Source organism: Peromyscus maniculatus, chromosome 10, assembly GCF_049852395.1.
Source record: "Peromyscus maniculatus bairdii isolate BWxNUB_F1_BW_parent chromosome 10, HU_Pman_BW_mat_3.1, whole genome shotgun sequence".
NCBI lineage: Eukaryota > Metazoa > Chordata > Mammalia > Rodentia > Cricetidae > Peromyscus > Peromyscus maniculatus.
The window spans coordinates 76,690,037-76,709,811 of NC_134861.1; the positions used below are offsets into that span (position 1 = coordinate 76,690,037).

Here is a 19,775-nt window from a genome sequence, read left to right on the forward strand (position 1 = left end):
CAAGATTCTAATTAATTGTTGTCATAGCTATAAAGAGATGCATGGTAGATTGGTCAAGAAATGCTCTTCAGGTGAGGTGAGGTGATACCTGAACCCAAACTAGAATAATGAAAAAACCAGTTGGCCATAATCAAAGTTAAGGATAATGTATCAAAAGTTCTCAGAAATGAGAAATTCATGCTATTCCTTTGTTCATAAGCCAAAATCCTTATCAGGACCTCCTATATTTGGGCATGGATAGACTTAGTCAGGATTTCACTGTCTTGACGGAGACAAAGGAGAGAAAGAAAGCATAATATTATTTTTCTTTAAATAAATTTAAGAGCCCAATAAATTGATAAGATCATTTCTGGAACACAGAGGCGGGACCTAACCCATAAACTGAACATACAGGGCCTTCTAGACCATGAAAGAGGATTGGGGCCTTTATTTTAAGAGCTGTGAGTATCCCTGAAGAGTTTTCACACAGAGTACTACATAATCTGATTTCGATTTTTAAAAGATGACTCTAGTTACAGTATGGGAACCGGCCCAGAGGGAAGTAAATCCAATCATTCTGGTGTGGCCTTTCCTTACAATTTCATTTACAGAGTCCTCTCCTTCCAGGGCAGTGCTCTGAAGAATCCCTTTCATTCTTTCTCCTCCATTTTCTACATTAGCTACTGTCCTCTATGGAATGTGTGACTTCTCTGATCCAATTATGGAAGAAGGACTTGGAAACAGACAAATTCGACTCTCAGGACCAAGTCCTGGGTCCTTCTAGCAGTGCCTGAGGAAACACAGGCTTGCATTCCAATAAATGCCCCAGGGTTGCATTTCCTGCAGAGAATCAGAGCATAAACTGCTAACAGATAGCCAGCAAAAAAAAGCCCACATTTGCCAAGCCCCCAGAGTGAGTTTCTATCGCTAGGCAAGACAAGTGAATCCCGTTAGAGCAAAGATGGTTTTAGACTCTTGGTGGGTAGATTTCAAGGACCTGATCTAGCGTGGGGTTAGTCTCCATTCACTCTAGCACCTAGTAAGGCTTCAATTTGAATAAATGATCCGGTGAACTGAGAAGACATCCACACAGGACTTGTCCCTGAGACGCTGGGTATTCTTCACTGATGCTAGTCATTCTAAATTTCCTGGGTACAATGAGACAACTCCAAGATTTTTCTACATAGAAGACATTAATAATACTGTCTCCGCATAGGAAATATTTACTCTGGTGCTAAGGTGAAGGTGGATTGAGAATAGAGAGAATTAATGGGTTGTTTCATAAAAGGTTATCAGGAGTGCAAACAGATAGACAATAGTAATGAATAAAGAGAGTATGATAAGTTTGCAGATACTGCCGTTAAAGCATAATAGGAGTTAATGAGTGTTTGTCTATATTGGCTATGTTGAGAGACAAATATAATTCCTTGATTTCTAATTTGGATGATTCTGGTAGATGTTGATAGTGTTCTGGAAGACAAGGGCAATGTGTGTCAGTGCTAATGATCGCCCATTTCTAATTCTGTGAAACCACATTCAACATAAAATATGATTGGAAAACATTTTCTTTCAGGCTTCAGGAGATGTACAAAATAATTTCAAGAGTGTCTGGGACCTTTAGCCTTTTCTAAGTAATTGAATTGGCCCTTCGTTATCAGGTGGTTAGTTATCCCATGATGTAATTTATTTCGAAAAGTATGACTGCTCGATTTATGTGATACTGAGTCTGATAAAGATCTTTCCTGGAACAGAAAGGCATGCCTGCCAGGCTTTATTTAGCTTTTAATGAATGAATAAATGAAGCCAAAGCTCCGAAGTGAACACCACCTCCAGTCACCAAATGGCCCGTGCACTTTCCTTGCTTCAGCATTTTGAACAATTGTCCTTCTTTATTTCAAATCTGCGTGTTCCTTTGAGAGAGCACCTCAGGGCGCACTTGTCTGTTGGTAGATAAAACCATTCTTAAAGACACAACATGGAACTTATGGCCGCACGGCAAGCATATAAAATCCCAGATACCAGATGGAGAATGTCTTTGCCTTTTACTGCTGGTACCCTTAAAAAAATTAAAAAGAAAGAAAAGAAGAAAAGAAAAAGAAGAAGGAAACATTCAAATGTGGCTTCTGTTGTATTCTGCAGTTATATATAAAAAAAAGTGCAGTGCGGTGAATATCGTACCAAAAAAAATGAGTTTCTAAAAGCAAACCCACAGTTTTGAAATTTACCCACCCCAACAAAATCTGTACTAGCATTTCTTATAAAGTCTATCATTAAAATATTTTCTGATGAGTTTACATACATATGTGCTACTGCTCTGAAGGACTGCTTGATTGAGTACCTCATTTTGTACTTTATTGGAATGTGTGCTTTGAAAACCTTGGTGAAATTTGCCCTTTCCCACCTGGCTTCACCACAGCTGGAGCCTAGACTGTGATGGTCTGCACTTCTGCAGCCCTAAGCTAAGGCAAATGGCATAGGAAATGCTCCTTCGCTGCCTCTTCCCCTGATGAGCATGTTTAACGGAAATGTAGAAGCAGACTCTTTATTTAAGCTCAGCCATGTTCATCTTTCCCCACTTCTTCCCTTTCCATTCCTTCCGCTCTCAAAACCAATGCTGTTGGTCATGCTCTTAACTGAAATATTTATAGAGAAAAGATTTGTTTTAAATGAGCAGATGGGCCAGTCCTAAGACAAGCTGCTCTATTAATAAACATGTGTGGTACTTCATCAGCAAAGGAGCCTATTTTGACATTTCTTGGGGATGATTTGTATAGCCTATCTCCACCACACCTGGTGCAGGGACAATAAATGGGCACTTAATAGTCAAGCAGTGTGCACACACCTTCCATTAGAACTTCATTATGTCAGATATAATCATCTATTACTGAATGTCAGACATTTAATTTATGATCAGTTGCCCTCTGGAATTAGTGGCCATACACGTGAAGAGTCCGTTCACATCCATTTTACCATAAATTCCCTTTTTCCCTAGATAGTCACTTAAGCACATAAAATTGAACGGGGATACTTTTAGAATTCTAGAATATAAACCATTTTTAATGTGTGAAATTTTGAAAAGAGGGTAACATGTGGGTCATGTCTAATAAAGAATTCCATGTTGAGATATGCTAATTAACACGCATCTCTTTAAAGTAGTACATAGTATTCATTTGTTTCCTAATACACAAGTTTGATGATGGATTAACAATGATGCTTTTGGAAAAAACAAAACAAAATTTCTCCTTAGATATCTGCTACCTACCGGTGGACTTACAACTAGTGATACTGTGCACTAGAGTTAAAAGTTGGATGTCAGACAGTGCCTGGAGAGATGGCTCATCCCCAGCTCAGAGCAAAGGGCCTGGGTTCAGCTCCCTTAACTTCATGATAATTCACAGCCACCTTTAACTCCAATTCTAGGAGGTTGGACTTCCCCTGGCCTCCTCAGGCACTAGGCATGCACATGGTGTGCATACATACATGCAGGCAAAACATTCATACAATTAAAAATAAATAAATGAAACTCATATAAGGACAGATTTTATATTCTGTATTTCTTAAAAACAAAACCTTCTCAGCTGGACAGCGTAAACAAATACACAGCGAACTGTGGCAACATCAATAGGCCTTGTATAAAAGAGACAGCTCGAAGAAAAGGTTGGGTTTGTGAAAGAGGAGCTGAGGGAAATAAAAAAGAAGGCGATGAACTAGTACTTTGTAGGTTTTAAGAACTAATGTTCCCTGCTGGTGTCTGTAGAACCTTGTAGCCCTTTCCTTTAGACTGAGGAAAATGCAGTCAGAAATGCATCATGTCTTTTTCAAGATCACTGCTAGAGAGATATTCAGCTCCTGTCAAGGCTTCCAATTGAAGTTGCTCTCTGTGGAGATCTTTTCAGGGATTTCTGAACTATTATCCAATACGGATCCCAGTGATGGCGCAATAAAACCAAATCCTTGGGAAAGAAAATCTCAAAGGCTGTTTAACCATGAATAAAACTATTGTCCAGCCCTGTTATGGGGAAACCAAATGTTACAAAACAGGAAAATATTAGCAAAGTAATAACAAAAATGGAAGTCACTGCAATAGGTCTGCATTAGATTCCAACCCTAAGTTGCAGTTGTCCTGTGGGTGTGAAAGGCTAGAGCTGCCAAAGAGGAGATTCTGTCTGTGTTACAGATTTCTGACCTGGCTGTCCTCCATCTGGTAGAGCCTGCATTCTGCCACTGTCAGTGAAGCAAGGTGGCAGAAGATCATTAACCTCTTTGCCAGAGCTTTGAAAAGAAAATGCGTTTCCGAAAGGACGTCGTTCATATCATTTTTTTTTTCCTCCAAGGAGAAATGAGGGAAAGATGCTCAATGAGGGACACAGAGGTTTAGTTCTAATATCCTGGAAAATGGGAAGCTGGGAAACTGTGAAGGAATGCAATTATCAGTCTGTAATCAGCCATGGCCGCCTCCAAGCTCTTCTCTCAATAGATACTGGTGGTCACAGTCACATAGGAGTCTCTACGACTGAGGGGCATGCTGGGGAGAGGGGAAGCTCTTTTCATAACTGACTCAATAGTAGTATTGTTAAGGTTTATCTGGCGAAAGCTCACACGGAGAGACAAGGTAACTCTGAGAGTCTAGCTATGCATGCTTCCCGAAAGAACTGGCCCAGAGGACTGGTTTCCAAGTTTGAACCCTTGGCAAGTAACCAGAGAATGGCAGAAGTCTCTACTGGCTGCCTGCCTGGGGAAAAAAAAAAGCAAAAAGGTCCCAAAGTTACAAACTTCATTTCGAATTGGTGAGGTCTAAAGCAATTCCAGCATCACACAATGCAGTAGGCCTCAGAGCTCTAAACCACCAACCAGCTACTTTTCAGGGGTCTCTGAATATGTTGCGCCATGTTTTAATCCCAGCTGTATTGGATCTGCCTCTTCAAAACCCTTCCTTCATTATGTAAAACATTGTTGGCAAACCTGTTTGTCCTGGTCCAAATTTATGGCTCCCCCCTTGGTTTTGATCATCAGGTTTATACAAAGCGATAGTCTCTGAAGTTTCTGTACACAAAATAAGAGGGGTTTTGTTTGCAAAATGCAAACCACTAAGTAAGATTACTACTGAAAGGAATGTGTTCTTATTTATGCCCACCTCAAATTTATTTTGTTTGTTTGTACAAAGACTACATTTCAAATAAGAGCAGGTAGCATTCTTCATGAGTAGTAAGAAAAATGAGAGCTGCAATTAAATTCTATATGAAAAATAACTAGCCTGATTCTTGCAAGGGCACTTGACTGATTGAACATTAAAAATAGGCAGACATAAGAGAGCACTGTGACTACATACTTTGTCGTGATACGGCTTGCAGGCCTTGACCTGCTGGACCAAGACCATAAAGTGGGCATGCCATGTAGACCTGGTGCTGGGCAGTGAGGCATGTTGGAAAGTCACTTACACTTCAGACACAGCATCCACATGCAAAGGGTTTATTATTATAGTGTGTGTGTGTGTGTGTGTGTGTGTGTGTGTGTGTGTACATAGAGAGAGGGAGAAAGAGAGGGAAAGAGGGGAAGAGGAGATGTTCACACCTCATGGTGAGGAGGGGAGAAACGGGGAGAGGAGGAAGAAGGGAGGAGTTTTTCTTAAATGAGGATTTACATCAGAACACAGGGCTGGTCCCCAAGGGGCTGGTCAGAATGCCAACCACTTCCACTTAAAAGAAGAAAACAAAAAATGAAACAATGAATACAAGCACACTGAGTTTGATGAGTTTATTACCTACCGATGGACAAGACAATTCAAGAAATTATATATATTCACTATGTTTTATTTTAAAATTAAAGAAAAAAATGAAAAAAATTTCAAAAATGTAAAAATAAAATTGTAAATGAAACACATGCTAGGAAATACCATAACCATCATTTTTAATGGCAAGGTGGAAGAAGTCTGTAGTCTAATTGTAATTTATATAGACTGTGTATACCTTCAGTGAAAAGACTCTAGGCAATGATATTTATAAATTCAGAACTGAAAGTTATTTGTTGTTCCCTATTGGATATAGGTATATGCATTATTTAATAAGAGACCTTAAGTTACTGGAAATTTGGAAGGAGTAATTAGGTTTATTTTCAGAAATTGATTGTTAACCTGGGGTAGTGACACACACCTACACTCTTGACAGTTCTGAGATGGAGACAAAAAGGTCAGAAGTTTAAGACCATTCTCCAGTACACAGTGAGTTCAAGATCAGCCTGAGTGACATGAGACCCCTTCCCCAAACCCAAACAATAAAAGGATTGGATTGAAGAATATTTAACCAACAGAAAAAAAAAATGTGATTTTAAAGAGATCTCACATCTAAGGTTTAATTTCTTCCCTGTTTTGCCTAGATTAGTTAAATGAACATTTTAGGTTTTTAACCTCACAAAACTATTCATTACATTCAAGCTTCAAAATTCCCTGATGGCTGAGAAAAATATTCTGTGATTACTTTCTTCTGCCGTTATATAAACTCATTATGCTGTATACTGTGAAATAATATTTGCCGTGGAAAGTGAAAACCTTATAGGAAATAAGCTGTAAAAAGCAAGAAGAAAGAACTGAAGTGTAGTGTTTCCTTTACAAAATCCACTGCAGTTTTGTTTACATGTTTTTCTTCATAGCATTCTGAGTAGATTTTTTTTTTTGACTGAAAGATGGGAGAATTTATAGTCTCATTCAGCTTTGTCAGTAAAATTTGAATTGTGACATTGAGGACATTATGTATTTCTAAAACTAGGAATCTGAAATACTCATATTTTTAAGTCAAAGTCATGTAGAAGCCAAATGTCTTCCGTATGCTAATGTTTGTTCCTGAATAACAATGATATTCATGAATACTTATTATAGTCCTTATTAACATTTTGTTTTTAAATCACTGTATTTATCAAGCAAATTTGCTTCTATGGAACTTTTTATTATGTTCTTGATTGGGAAAAAATTGGCAAGTGATTTTCATTTATTCTGTCATGTAAAATCTTAACTTTTATAAACATGTAATTTAAAATGTGACTTTTACTCAGCTTCCATATAACCGTAATTGTAAGAGTCATGCTGACTAGTAGGAGAAAAATTAAAATCCAAGTCGGGCTATTTTTATTTTAACCTTTATTATTTAAAAAGGCTGCAAGTAAAAAGAAAAAAAAAGTGGCACATGGAAATTAACCAGACCCAAAGATATACAACTCAATAACTCAAAGGTTAATTTATAGGTGTAATTAACATGCAAAAGATAGGATACATACCAGGCTCAGGAAGGGGTATCACTGGGCCAGTGATTGGAATTTGATGGTTATCTGCCTAACTTAGTCATAGAACTTCTACAAACTTCCAAGTTGGAACAATGTTAGAAATTCTATCAGCAAATACAATGAAAATAAGTGCATGGCTGACTAATGGAAATTCTAATGCTGTTCTTCCAGGGTATTTTCAGTTCTTATGAAAACATCCAAGGTAGAGTCTTTTATTAATACTATGAAATTAAATCCCAAGACTGGAGCTGGCATGATAGCTCGGGGGTTAAAGGTACTTGCCACCAAGTCTGGTCCCAGGAATGTCAGTGTGGAAAGAGAGAATGTAATTCTGCATGCCACATTGTCCTCTGGCCTCCACCTGCATGCTATGGCAGGATAGCTCCCCCACACAGAGACATATAATTAATAAATAACATGTAATAAAATATGCCAAGATATAAAAGTTATTTTTCCAGTTGTTTATGCAATAAGTAGGGCTCTGGAATAGATAGTGAATAGTAACCAGTTATTATGGTTTAAGTGTGTGTGTGTGTGTGTGTGTGTGTGTGTGTGTGTACATGTACAGTATAAAATGTTACAGAAATAACAAAATATTAGTATGAGGGTTAACTGCTAAGGTCTCTGAATTAAACTGACAAAAGACTGAATAAGAATGGCCTCTATAGTTTCAGATATTTGAATGATTAATCATCAGGGAATAGCACTATTTGAGAAGGATTAGAAGGCCTGGCTTTGTTGAAGTGGGGGTGGCACTCTTAGAGGAAGTGTGTCATTGGCTTCGAGGTTTCAAAATACCAACCCAGTCCAGTGTCCCCCTCTCTCTCTCTGACTACTGCCTTTTGATCTGGATGTAGAAACTCAGAGCTACTTCTCCAGCATGTGTCTGCCTGTGTATCACCATACTCCCTGCCGTGATAATGGACTAAACCTCTGAAATTATAAGTCCCAATTGAATGCTTTCTTTTATAAAGAGTTGCCACCATGGTCATGGTATTTCTTCACAGTAGTAGAACAGTGACCAAGACTGTGACCAAGATCTTAACAAGAGAAAAGGTTAATTTACATGTGTAATACACATGCAAATGATAGGATACATAAGTGGCTCAGAAATGGGTAATCGGAATGGATGGTTAGAATTTGATGGTTATATGTCTTACTCATAGAAGGGAGAGAAAGGGTTTTATGGTTTCTTCAGGAGAGAAAAATAGGTACTTAGGCAAACCAATGGGAAAGAAGGAATACCATGTCTGTCTTCCCAGGTTTTGTTGGTGTTTCTACCTTTTCCAGGGCTGCAAAACTGATCAGAAAGGAGACAACGTGTGATCCTTTTGTTCTCTTTAGTCTCCCTTGAAGTTGCTCTTCTCATAGTTGTTTTTAAAATGTTTCCAAAAAACATACATATATACATACATACATACATACATACCACATACACACACACACACATACACACACACACACACACACACACACACATTGAATGTAAGGTAAAAATACAGCAGTGTTCAGAGGTGGGTCTATGGAGAAGTGAGTAGATCATGAAAGCTCTGATCCCATCAATGAACTGATCCATGGATAGATTCAAATTTTGACTGGATACTGGGAGTCATAGAAACATAGGAAGTGAGACTTGATGGTGAGTTCCCCCCCCCCTTTGGAAGCTATTTCCTGTTCCTTATCCCTCTCCCTCACTCTTGCCCCTCTCCCCCTCTCCCCCTCTCCCCCTCTCCCCCTCTCCCCCTCTCTCTTTCTCCCTCCCTCCCTCCGATAGGTAAGCTGCCTGCCCCAGCCTATCTCCTCTGACTAATGTTTTCCTCTTCACCACATACCCAGAAGCCATGGGGCCAGGTGAATGTTGATGAAATACCCAGAAACCATTAGCTAGCTTTACCTCCAGAAAATGACTGCTGTTACAGACACTCTGAGAAGGCTTCCTTCAGCATCTACTGAATCAAAAGTTCTTCACGGGACTGGAGAGACGGCTGCTCTTCCCCAGGGCCTGAGTTCAGTTCCCAACAGCAGCTCACAACTGTTTGTAATTCCAGTTCCAGGGGACTGTATATCCATAGCAAAACACCAATGTACATAAAATTAAAATAAATACATTTTAAGAAAAGTTCTTCAGCAAGAAGTAATGGTCATGCTGGCTTTGGGTTTCCAAGTGGCCCCCATGAGTACCTCTTAAAATACCACTGGAGGGTAACATCCATGATAGTCTTCAAGGAAGGTAAGATTTCAAGTTACTAGTTAATAATTTGCTTTTCTCAGGGTCCAAGTGGAGGTGGCCCTGAATTGTTCAAAAGCCAAATGAAGGCAAAGCTCCATTGATGGGATTAAAGTGGAGAGTGGTTTATGCTGTAGAGGAGCTTTAGGGGAAAAAAAAGAATTGTCTTCAATGCTATTAACAAAGTTTGTTTTATTTTTTTTCTTTACAAATCCTTGCCATCATGATTCCCATTATCCAGACCTCAAGCTGAGTGAATTCCTCATTGTGATGTATAGTAATGACCACACTTTGTGAATTCTATCCTGAACACAAGAGAAAGAAATGCTCATGAACCACCCTGGCAGTCTCCTTGTATACAGAGATCATCTAAAACCAAGAAACTCTATAATCAGTTTCTGAAGCTACTTTAAAAGTGTTTCCTACAGTTTAATATTATTTACCAGATATAGTGTGATGTTAGGTCTATAAAAAGAAACAGAAGTAAATGGAAAATGTTTATAGAATACCTTGTGGCAGTTAAACATTGATCTTAGGGTTTTATTTAATGTAAGATTATCAAGTAGGTAAACTCAGGATTGTTCTATTTACTGGAACTGTGTATGAAGCAAATTGAAACTACCTGTGAACATGTAAGGTCATATAAAATAAATGAATATGAACATATACAAATAAGTTACATTGGTTAGTAAAGCCAGATGCCTAATGCATGCACATAAATGTATAGCATCTTCCATTGTAAAACTTGAAAATCACCAACCCTGTTAAACCACCAAATAAACCTCATCACACACAAAAATAAATAGTAAAACGGCAAGTGTATCCAATTACTTTTCTGTTGCTATGACAAAAACATCATGACCAAGACTTGAAGAAGGGCTTATTTTGCCTTATGGTTCCAGGGCTTGAAGTCCATAATGGTGTGGCAGAACCGGCAGTCAGACATGGTGGCTGGAGCACGATGCTGAGAGCTCACATCTTGAACTGCAAGCAGGAAGTAGTGAGAGCAAACTGAAAGTAGGCAAGGGTTTTTTAAATATGTGAATGTTCCCCCAGTGACAAACTTCTCTTGAAAGGCTATACCACCCAAACCTCCCCAAACAGCACAACCAACTGAGATCTAAACATTCCAATGTCTGAGACTCTGGAAACAATTCTTTTTTTTAATTGAGAAATTTTTTTCATTCATTTTACACACCAATCAAAGATCCCCCTCTCCCCTCCCTCCTCCTCCTCCAGCCTCCCCCTCCCAGCCCACCCCCACTCCTTCCACATAAGAAGGCAAGGCCTCCCATGGGGAGGCACACTTAGTACAGGCAAGTCCAAGCCCTTCTCCCTGCTTCAAGGCTGCAAGAGATGTCCCATCATAGGTAGTGGGTTCCAAAAAGCCTGCTCATGCACCAGGGATGGATTCCGATCCTGCCACCAGGGGGCTTCCCAAGCAGATTAAGCTACACATTTGTCTTGCCATGCAGAGGGCCTAGTCCAATTCCATGCAGGCTCTGCAGCCATCGATCCAACTTTCACGAGTTCCCACTAGTTTGGTTTGGTCGTCTCTGTAGATTTCCCCATCATGATCCTGGTGCACTTGCTCATAGAATCCCCCTTCCCTCTCTTTGACTGGACTCCTGGAGCTCTGCCTTGTGTTTGGCTGTGGATCTCTGCATCTGTTTCCATCAGTCATTGGAGAAAAGCTCTGTGATGACAGTTAGGGTATTCACCGATCTGATCACTGGGGTAAGCCAGTTCAGTTTAGGCACGCTCTCCACTATTTCTAGTAGTCTCATCAGCTTCCAGAAGGGGAGAGTCAGGGACTAGAAAGAGAGAAAGCCCATGTGTCCTTCTTGTGTTATAATCTTAGAAATCTAGCAGTGTATTCAGCAGTGGAACTTGGTAAATCATCATATGGCTGAAGCGAAGGTGATGGTCAAGACTAAAAGAGTAAGCTCAAACCTCTAGTAAACTGTGGGGATGGGTGTTTTAGAGAATGAAAGAGAAAGGGCAGACTATCAGGGGCAACCTGCCTAGGCTTCAGCTTAGTAGCTGAAAGACAAAGAGATAGCAAGAAGGAAAAGGAAATGCTATGCTTTTCTGAGTGACTCGGGAAAGTAGGCAGGCTGCATGGAGGAGGGCTTTCTATGAAAAATAAATATATTGCCTAATTGAAGGGAAAGTAGGAAGGCTGCATGGAGGAGGGCTTTCTATGAAAAATAAATATATTGCCTAATTGAAGGGACATTTATTCCTCCCCATCTCCTTAGCATATCTTCTGGTAAGTCAGCTTGAGGAATCAGTGTAGGGGATTCCTTGCCAGGTTCTGAAACTCCCAGCTGGATTGACTAAACATAAGGGAGGGTACAGACATTTGTAATGTCATCTTCAGAGCAGATCAGAATGTCACATCTCTACCCAGGGCCAGCGTCTCCCATTCATTTGACCAGGAGGCTTAAGGCGTGGCAAAGCTGAAACTTAACCTTTCAGGAGAACAACAGGTGGGACCCAAGAGGGATTATGAGGAGAGGTTCAACCTTGGTAGCCTATATTGTAGTAGGTAGCCATTCCAGCTTTGGTCTGGAAGTTCCAACCCCCACTGAGGTTTTGGTAACTATCACGCCTACAAGGCAGGGCAAAGGGAGGGCCTTGAAGACCCAAGATCGGGATGCACTAGCTCTCTTCCTTCTGGGACCATGGACTCTAGAGGTAGACCAAGGAGAGTTCTCCAGAGAATACCACCGGACTGCACTGCATCTTTCACAGAACCCGCAACCTACCTATCCCTTCATTTGTAAGTTACGCCATTAAATAAATCTCCCTTTTAAGTACGTGGAGTGGCCTTAATAATTTCACCAATGCTATATGGTTATCATTAAGTCTCAAACCTTGGGGAAAATGGCTGAATGACTGTTTAACATATCAAAGCAAACCTGGCTGCCAAGTTCTCCCCAGCATCCCTCAGCCCCTACCTGCTACAGGGTCCTCCTGGCTTTCATACCCTGCTCTCTACTCTGAACTCTCCAGCCCGGGGCCGGGGGGCTGAGTTGTTCTTCCTTATATAGCTCCACCATTTTGGTTACCTACCTCTTTCTGTACCTTCGATCTCTTGGCTGCTGCTCCTTGTTCCTGCCCCCTCTCTTCCTTCCCCTCTCCTTCTTCCCATATGACGCTGCTCCGTTCATGTCTACTTTGTACTCTCACTCTGCATTCTCTGTACTGCCTGTGAGTATGTTTTCCCTTTCATCTGCAAGAAACTTATTCCTCCACCGTACCCAGGAACAGTCATATCTTTCTTTTCCTTTTATTTCTTTTTTCCCTCAGTTACTTTAATAGTTCTGCCTATAAAGATGAGACTCTAAGATCATTTAGAAAATGGACTCAATCTGAGGAATAGATTTAATCCATTTCAGCCATCAAAATCCAGCCATTCGGGCTGGGCACAGTGATGCACTCCTTTAATCCCTGTTCTTGGGAGGCAGAAGCAGGCACATCTCTGTGAGCTTGGTCTACATGTTGAGATCCTGTCTCAGAAAACCAAGGAATGGACAAAAAACCAGAGAGATCCAATTTCAAAGTTCTCACCAGATGGATGAGTGTCTGGATGGAATTTCCATCACTTCATGAATAACTTCCATGCAGTGGAGCCTGTGTAAAAGAGAAGCATTAAGAAACTAGAGCTTCCTTCTGGCATTCCTTACCTGGAGCCAAGGAGAGAAACCAAGGCATTCTTGGAACCTCTGTTAGGTGCCTAACCTACCTGACCAGTTTCTGTCCCCTGTTCTCATCATTTGTATGTGACATTTTCTGTCTGTTTCTACAGGTATAAATTTTGTAGTTGTACTGTGGTTTTGTTTTCTTTTCCTTGCTTTGTTTTGTTTTTGAGATAGGGGTTCACTAGAACCTAGGCTAACTTGAAACAAACCATCCTCCTGCCTCACCCACCCAGATACTGCAATCACAGACATTGTGCCAGCTAGATTATATTTCCTGGATTAACAGAAAGAAAAAAAATAAAAGACTGGTGGTGAGGTAGAGGAGGCAGGAGTTTCATGATTTGACTTTGAAACAGGCATGCTTTGTCGAGTTTTCCTTCTCCTAGTTGGTTTGTTGTGTCTGTTAGACCAAACACTTAAGAAGAGGGACTCTTAAAATAAAAGGCAGGCCTTAAGGAGGAATGATTCTTGCTTCTGGAGAGGTTGGGGTTGTCAGCAGCATGCTGTGGCATTCAGGCGGTCATGATGGTATCTAAGAGTTTAATATGGACACTGAAGAAACCAAGTTAACCTTTGGTTCTTCTCAACCAACTGTTGGCTAGCTGACTAGCCCTCCCCCATCTCATGTGCCTTTCACCTTTTGGGACATGTAATTAAATTTAAGACATGACAGAAATTGTCTCTTGCTTGGGTTTTATAGATGACATGGACACTTAGAGCCACCAAAGACTGGCAAAGGCAGGTTCACACAGGATGGCTGGCACAGGAAAACCTTCCTTTCCTTAAGAATCTACAAAGAACCACTACTGATCTTGAGTTTGCACCTGAAGGGAAAGGTTTAAAATAGGTGATGCTCATGAATGCCACTTGGGGGAAAGGGTCCCTCTTCAGTTAACTTCACAGTTGAAGATTTTTTTTAAAGCTTTCCTTTTCTCTTTCTTTCCGTCCCTCTTTTCTTCACCCCCCTCCATACTTTCTGTTTCCTATATTTTTTCAGTATCGAAGATTGATGTGTTTGCTAGGCAATCCTCCCAACACTTGAATATAACCCAGCCCCAAGGAAAGTAGTTCTGGATAAAGTGAAAAAGTATTTTTCCCAAGGAGTGCTTGACAGTGCTGAATATCTGCTCGAACTCAGAATTCATTTGCATCTGCCCATGCTTCCTTGAATGTCCAGAGTTCCTCTTATTCTCACACACACTGCTATAGTGTGTAAGTCTCGTGGGGTCCAGTGAGGGCATGAGCCAAGGCCAGGAACTATAAAGACGGATGACTGGAAGTTGGCTTCATTTGTCCTTCATAAGAGCCAGCAGGGTTGACACTGGGTATATTTTGCAATCATTTGTTTAATTAGCTAAAACTCCTAAGGGAAAATTTGATGAAATGGCAAACTCTCTGAAAGCCTCATTTAAATCTGTTTTTCTGTGTATAACAGAATTTTATAATATGTAGACTTTTAAGGGCACGAATGAGTAAATTCTATGTAGTCAAGCCTTTGAGTACTAAAAGCAACTTTTACAGAGAAATTTGAAAATAATTATATACTTTAAAATATCACTCACATAAAAAAAGGTAAATATTTGCATTTGCCTAAGAAATCTTACTTTGGGTAATTTTTGTTTTTGTTTTTACACAGATACATCCCCCTTATTTTCAATGGAATTTTGTACATATTTCGTATAACTAAGTTTACATTTTGTTCTTCTCTAATACATTTTAATGCAGTGATATGTATTTAATTTCTTTTAGAGCCCTTAAAAAGATTTCTTTAAAAGCTGCACATTCTAGTCATTCTACTTTGGTGTTTTCCGAGTTTATATTTCGAGGGCTGGCTGATTGAAAGGCCAGTGGGCTCCGTTTTTCTTCTGGCCTCCAGTACAAATGCAAAGACAGCTGGGACTGTAAAGCATTTACTCTACAAGCACACCCTGCACACCCCACCCCACCCCAAGAGAAGGCATCTGGGTAAAGCGCCATCTTCTCAGATGCTTTTCCTGTAAAAAAAAAAAAAAAAGAAGATTAAAAAATCAACTATATTATCCGGAAATAAAAAATCTCATTAATGAATTGACTCCAGATGAATAAAGAACATTGGCTTTGTGACAATCAGGAGGCTGGAGGTTGAATGCGTTTTGTGTTTTGGATGAAGCTGCATCATTTGCTGTTTTTAGTGGCAGGTGACTTTAGTGCCCTGTGATTGAAAAGATAGGCTCAATGGAGGCTCCAGTCCTGAATGCATGTAGCATACAAGCAGGATGATCATTCATGTATTGGCAATTGAAAACAGGTGTCCTGGCATTGGTTCCTCAAGGGCTGCTCTGAATAGCAGATTAGAAGGAAACACAGGTACCAAAAGCAAAAGAGCAGTTTATAACATCACACTTATACCCTCTTTTCTTCAGTACAGAAAAACTGAAGGGAAAGCTGAGTAAAAAACATGGGGGGTGGGATTCAATCTTTCAAAATGTCAGTCTAGGCCAGAAAGATATAGGAGGCAAACCAGAGGGAGAGACTGACTTGCTTTCATTATGTGGAAGGTGGTTAGTTTTCTTCAGAGAAATTGCGTAATTTGATGTCATATTAAAGTGTGGATGTGAATTTTTTTAATATTGAGCATCAATGTAGCAGAAACAACTAAGAGTTGTCTCAATTTGCTTCCCCTTTCTTCTGCTGTATTTGAACCCTTTATTTTGAGGAGGCCAATTTCCAACTTCAAAGAAGGATGCTTTCCAGGTTTGCATTGCAGCAACATATGTGTTAGCCAGCAGGGTTATACACTGAAGTGGTGTGTACAGTTCATGGGACAAGTTCTGCTTGAATGAAGGCGCTGCTCTGTTCTACCCTTCCTGCTGGTTAGTTCCATGTGCTGTAGAGACCATGGTGGATCAGACAGAGTCCATGAAGGCCAAATATCACACCAAAAATGGCTGTTTGCCGGGCAGTTATGGAGTCCTTCTCCTTGAAAGAGAAACAAAATTCTCCCTTTATTAAAAAAAGATTATTTACTTCTTTTTATGTATGTGGATGTACTTGCATGAGTTTAATGTGCAACCCAAGTGTACAGATGCCAGTGGAGGCCTGAGTACTTAGGATCACCTGAGATTGCAGTTACAGTTGTAAGGCCTGATGTTGGTGCTGGGGAACTGAAAACCCAGGTTCTCTGCAAGAGCAGGAAGTGCTTTTAGCTGCTGAGCTGTCTCTCCTGCTCCTAAAATGGTGCTTTCCATAAGCCATTGTTATTTTGGACATCTATCAATAACTGGTAAAGCTCATCTTTCTATTATCTACGGAAGAGGCAGTAGACATTTCTCTCCTAGACTAGACTTAGTCATATTTAGGAAGACCTGTCCCATTAAGAACTGCAGAAACTGTTAGAAATTATTATTTTGCACATTTTTAGTTTTGTCTTCATAGTCTCTCCTAAGACCATATCACTAACTGATCTAAGGACCTCCCGTTAGACTCATTTCTGGAAGGTTCATATCACCTTTCAATACTGTCATTCCTGGGACTATGTCAATCAAAACAGCAAACGTCAGTTAAAAACAGCTGAAGTATTTCTCCGGGGGGGGGGGGGGGGGGGCGGGGAATGGGTATATAGTAGCTACCAGTCAACTATTAAGAAAGAATATGGAAGGAAGAATGTGAAGAACATAATTTTTCTTTCTTTGTATGTGTTTATTCTTGTTTTTGACATTCCCTGAATGGTGCTATGTAGCCCAGGCTAGCATTTAGCCCTTGAAGATCGTGCTGTCTCAATCTCTAGAGAGATGGGATGACAAGGCATGGGTACCACACACAACCAAGGAATTTTTCCTTAAGTAAATTAGCTTGTTTATATTCAGTGTTAAGCTTTGATGTGAATGACTGTAGTCATATAATACAATTTTAGTTCCTTAAACAATTTTTGTTATTGTAATTGTTTATACTGAGAGTCTGCTGTTTTGCACTTTAATTTTCCAGGATGTACAGTATCACTTGGAATCAGCCCTGGCATCCTTTGTTTTAACTATTATTTTTCTTTTTTGGAAATTTCCTGCATGGAGAAATGAGTCAAAGCTCCTGTCCTATTTTTTTTTTTTTACTTTTTTTTTTTTTATAAACAATTATCACTATCTATTGGATTCAATTTAATAGTCCAGGATTTAGTGAGAATTTCTCTTTATGCATTCTTTGACAGTTTCATACATTCTTGTCACATTCACCTGAACACCTCATATCTTCCTGCACCCCACCAGCCCCCTCCTCTTACCATCATGTCCCCCTCCCACTCTTATGTCTTCAGTTTTGTTTTTGTTTTATTACTCCCTGAGTTGAACCGAGGCTGCCTGCTTAGGCGTGGGTGTAGAACAATGTATGCTCTGCAGACAGTGGCCTCCCTCCCCCAGCAGCCAGCAAGCACTGTCAGCTCTCCAGCTAGAGATGAGGCCCCAAGGTCTCTCTCAGATCTGTGACTGAACGATTAAGAGTTCCGTCTTGTGCAGACGCTTTTCAAGAACTAGACGCTGCAAAAGCAGAACCCATCCTTGCATCCTCAGTAACTGAGTGTCCCCAGGATTCTCTGCTTGGAGCAGCATACTTCCACCCACCCACCATCTCTGTCTTCCTATATCCCTCTAACCTTGGTGTGTCTGCCTCTCTCTATGAAGACACCAGTCATTTCAGATTAATAATTCATACTACTCAAAACACTTAATCACATTTGCAGTAACCTTATTTAAAAATAATGTACAGTTCACAGGAAACTTGCAAGGAGCTGGGGCTTTAACATATCTCTTGTTCAAAATCCAACTGGAAGCACCACATTTTAAACTCTGTGTAAATATCCTGCTGTTTGGATTTGGTAATTAAGTGGTAGTTCTTAGTTCTCAATGAATAATTTTAGTATTATTGTGAGGAAAAGTGAATGAAGGCATCAATGTTTCCAAAGGCTTAATAGCATTTTATAACTATTCTTTACTCTGAAGATCCTCCCATGCTCAAATGATACCATAATTAAAATATAGTGACGATTTTACGTAACAGTGACTGGTGTTATGGGTATCCAGATCATGACAGAGACAACAGAGAAAAACTCCACCTCTCCACCTCCAGCATTCCATCCATACTAATATGTTCAATGAATGTTTTATGAAGCTCTCTTCTTAGTTCATAACGGAGCCAACTCTCATAAAGAGGGAGTATATACATCTTAACAACTTAGAAGTCATATGTACAGTAGCTGTGATAGCAATAACTAATTTTCTCTTAATGAAATGTCTTAGCCACGGTTGTAAAAGAATGAATCTCCTTAAGCTGGTCTGGACTTTCTTCTGCTTCATTTTCTCTGCGTTGTATCGATCTTTTTCTCTATTTGAGGTTGTTCTTTTCTCACAATAGCCTCCTTTGCGATGTCACTGTATCTTATTAGAACTCTTATTACTGTTTGTAAAGTCCCAGTCTGCTTATAAAGATGCTCAGATTTCCCTTTAAATCCAATGATTTTCAGCAGCACATTACTAATGAGGAATTGCTCCCTTGGGCAATAATGTCTTCCTTTCTCTCCATCTTCACTTAGCACTGGAGGTGTGACCTGTTAGGAAGGATTCCTGTATGTGTTCTCTCCATTTCCTTGAAAAGAAGACTATGTTGTTTTTTCTGTTTTTTGTAGGAGGTGGTTCAAAACTGGAAACTCTTTCTCACACCAAGTCAAATTAAGCCTGTTTTTGCTCCTTTTTTAGGATTCCACCGCATGTCTTTCTCTCTGCAGTACTTTTGGGGAACTCTCATTTGGAAAGCATGGCATTCAAGACAGGGTTCCACTATGCTATCAGTCTGTACTACAGTTTTTATTTCACTCCTTCAGCCTCCCCGGTACTGGGATTGCAGGCAGGCACCCCCCAAGCTCAGCTCTAGGAGTGTCTTTGTTCATTTTATATAGAAATTATGTGTGGCATTCCAAAACAGTTACAAACCTTTTCTTTCAGTGTCTGCTTTTAATTGTCTTTAGGTAAAATTTCCAGCTCTCTTATAAATATTATACTCACTTAATATCTAAATGCCAGATGGGATTTCATTTTTAACAAACAAAGAGAAATGCAATCAGCACACTCAAACACATGTAGTTTATTCCTAATTTCAGAACTGCTTAAAATATTTTAAAATTCTAGTAAACATTATTGTATATGTTTTAGCCATAAACACATTACATATAAACACAGTGCTATTGCCGAACAGATTGACTTGAAGAATATACCCTTAAATTACAACATAATATAGAATTCTCAAGGAGATTTTTGAAGAAATTAAGACACTTTTTCGAATGGGTGCTACTTTCTGAGATCTATCTATTGCATACATCAATATTTTCCTTCCTAAGACATGTGCACTGTCTGGACACACATGCACGTCTTAATATAAAGAATAGCAAGAAGGAACCCTTTAGCTCAGAACCTTGGCCACACACCCACATCTCCTCCCATGTTTCAGTACCTACCATAGACCGTATAAAGTGTGCTAACACTATGTGCTTATTGTCTCTGGCTCACAATGACTTGGTTATGAGGTAATGCTGATTTTTGTTCAATTATACAAATAGACACCAAATTTTA

General features: G+C 39.8%; 1 protein-coding gene across 24 annotated transcripts in view; it reads left to right on the forward strand.

The window, feature by feature from the left end:
- Nucleotides 1–19,775, forward strand: part of Adgrl3 (adhesion G protein-coupled receptor L3) — a 747,948-nt gene that overhangs the window by 517,195 nt on the left and 210,978 nt on the right. The window lies entirely within an intron of this gene.